Here is a 3,467-nt window from a genome sequence, read left to right as displayed (position 1 = left end):
AAATAAATGGGTTTTAAAAGAGAAAATTGCTAATATGATGTTTGCTAAAACATACAAGTAGCTTAACTGCACAACTGGCTTAAGCGTTAGCATGACATCAATAGCAATACAAGGCTTGTTGGAACCATAACCGTAGCATTTAGCATGCACGCAAGAACATTTTGAGCAAAGGTTGGTTGGTTCTTGACTGTTTCTTGTTTTAAATCAGTACTTTGTGTGTCTGTGGGAGATATTGACAGTGGCAGAGTATATACCGGTGTCATATCTATCAGTCTTGAAGCACTCTTGGGAGTGGTACACCCAGAGCTCATGAGGCCAGAGTCTATTTTCAGGTCTCATTTCATCTTGGTCCGGCCGCGGCTGAGATTTGTACCAATTAAGGTGATAAAGACAACAGGCTGCCATATTTCTCTCCACACCAAGGCTGGAAAATTGGGGCGGAAAGATCGGGCCAGCGAGAATCCTTGAGAGACCACTATGATGAATACTCTTCTTCCTACACAGGGCAGTGCTGGGTTGCAATATGGCATGCTGACCTTTCTCATAAGATAATTTTGCTGGTAAGATTAATTTACTAAAATCCCAGTATACGCATTAATGCTGCATGGGGGCACATTTTCACTTCTTATTGCCTGCTCTTCGAGTGGACTCAGCTGGTGAGCTTTTCTATCCACTCAGTTAGGGCTTAATTCGAAGTGTTATCAGTGCTCCAGTAACCGGTTTGTGGCCAGAGATATGAAGCGGACACATGCAGTGATGGATGTGTTTTTGTGAATTTAAAGAGCTCGGCGTGCTGTCAATGGTTTGAAATCGCTCTTTCACGCTGCTGTCCTTGACCTGGCTTATATTTTCATTAGGAGCCTCTTGACGAAAGGCACTGTAAACGAAATAAAGCCTGAGCTGCTGATCTGATACTGATGAAAGGTGAATGAGTCATCGTCAGAACGGACCTTGCTAGAAAGTCACCCAAGAACTGAGTGGTGCCATGCAGAAAATCCAATGAAAATACTGAATGATACATCTCCCTTTCATTTCTTTAATGTGTAGAAATATAATGTTCGAAATAGTGTTCTTTGCATGAAATACATGCATGAAATTGTTCATTGTCTGCTTTCAAACACCATTTGACCGTTATTTCTAAATGTAGAATAGCATTTAAGATTATACTGTAAGTTATACTGCAACATTGCAACAGTGTTGGGAAGGTTGCTTTGGAAATGTAATAGGTTAGATTACAAGTTACCCTATTTAAAATGTAATAAGTAGTGTAACTATATGTTACTTTATTAAAGTAATAACTGATTGCATTTGATTACTTTTCTACATTATTAACGAATGTGTTCAACTGTTAACATTTGCATAAGTAACTTTAATTTATTTACACAACAGGGTAACACTTTTTAAGGTGTCCTTGCTGCACGTTACAGGTACTTACTATTATAATAACAATAAATTATGCATAATTACATGCAAGTAACCCTAAGCCAAACCCTAATCCTAACCCTAACAATATAGTAAGTATGTGTAGTTAATTAATATTACTCAGTACTTAAATGTATAATTACATTGTAACAAGGACATCTCAAAATAAAGTGTAACCCATTTATTTTGTAATTAATTTACATAGCATCATTACATGTAACTATTTACTCCCCAACACAGAACATTAATTATTACATTATGTTGACAGTGATTGTCAGGATTGGACCTGTTTTGTCATGTGTTTCAGTTCCTGTTTTGCCTTATTTGGTCAAGTTCCTGTCCTCGTTTAGTTTGATTATGTTCCATTGATGTCACCTGTGTTCCCCTGATTGCTCTGTATTTAAAAGTCCTAGTCTGTTCAGTTTATGTTTGTCAGGTCTACTCGTTCTCTACGTGTGTTGGCTCAAGCTCCTATTGTGGATTATCTCCTGTGTTTCATGATTAAAGACTGTTAAACGTTTCCTCGTGACTCCAGTGTGTTCCCTCAACAGCGTGACGTGACTCCAAGTGTCTACCCTCCGTTTTGCTTCCCGTTTTCACCCAGTGTCTTTTTTTTCCGTTGTTCCCTCATGGATGCCCTCCTTCACCCGGAATATCTCCTCCTCCTGCTGGAGCAGTGGGAGAGATCGCTCGAGGACCATACTACACTGTTCCAGCTGCTAGGTAAAACCACCAGCTACCCGGATGATGCGCTCTGTGCGTTCTATGATGCAAGTTTAAACCCTGCGTGCAGAGCGCTGTCGTCCGAAGATGGTCCTCGAGCGGATTTCACCGCGTTTGTGGAGTGGATTCCACAGATCCACTCCAGACCCAGAGCCCAGCCCACCATCTCCCTGCTGTGCAGAGCTAAAGCCCAAGCCCACCGATGACGGAGAGCCAATTCCCGCCGTGATCTATGAGCCAGTGCAATGCCGAGCGACTGAGCAGAGGATCGCCCCGGACGTAGAGCTCAACTCTTCAGACCAGGTGCGAAAGCCGGCGACAATGCCCGCCACGAGGGAGAAAGCCGTGGACGGTGTGAGTCTGCACCGCGGCTGAGGGTAAGCTGAGAATAGCTCTGCGACAGTGCCAAACCGAAGAGGAGAAGGCTCCAGTCCCCGAATCCAGTCCAGAGTACCCTTCAGTGCCTGCTCCTAGAAAGCGCCCTCAAGTGCCAGCTCCTCCTGTGCGCCATCCTGTTCCCGTGTTCAGCCTAGAGGGGGCTTCCGATCCAGAGTTAAACCCTGAATGCCCGGAGGCTCACAAATACCTGGCCTCCCATCCGCTCCTGCCTCCCTCCACCACTGTTCCCTCAGCCCACCATCATTACAGTGCAAGCTCCGCCGGTCTGCCATCCTCCAGCGTCGCCTTGGCAGGAGAATCCCTCACCTCCGCCTCCGAGGCCCAGACTCCGCCTCGGCCCATAGACCCAGCGGCTCCACCTCGGCTCTAGGAACGTGCTCAGTCGGTGTTGAACTGTTTGAAATAGATTCAAGAGCAGGATGGCGGTCCCACTGAAACAGTTTCAGAGGCTCCTGGGGCATATGGCAGCTACGGCGGCAGTCACACCGCTGGGGCTGCTCCATATGAGACCGCTGCAGCACTGGCTCCATGGCCGAGTCCCGGGGGGGGCGGGGCAACGCGGGCCTTTCCGGGTCCAGGTGACACCGGCCTGCCGCCAAACCTTCACCCGGCTAGGGGGCCACGTACAACGGGCTTGCAGTGTCAGGGGTTTGGATGGGGCCCCAACTGCACTGGCATCAACTGCCTCGAGTTGCTGGCAGTGCACCTTGCCCTGAGCCGTCTCAAAGGGCGCTTAGGAGGCAAGCATGTCCTAGTCCGCACGGACAACACAGCGACCATTGCTTACATCAACCGACAAGGTGGTCTGCGCTCCCGTCGCAACTCGCCCGCCACCTCCTCCTCTGGAGTCAGAAGCATCTGAGGTCGCTTCGTGCTGTTCACATTCCTGGGCTGCTCAACCGGGCAGCCGACGAGCTGTCTCG

Source organism: Sinocyclocheilus grahami, unplaced genomic scaffold (genome assembly GCF_001515645.1).
Source record: "Sinocyclocheilus grahami isolate Dianchi unplaced genomic scaffold, SAMN03320097.WGS_v1.1 scaffold3.1, whole genome shotgun sequence".
In the NCBI taxonomy this organism is placed as follows: domain Eukaryota; kingdom Metazoa; phylum Chordata; class Actinopteri; order Cypriniformes; family Cyprinidae; genus Sinocyclocheilus; species Sinocyclocheilus grahami.
This window is presented reverse-complemented; position numbering follows the sequence as displayed.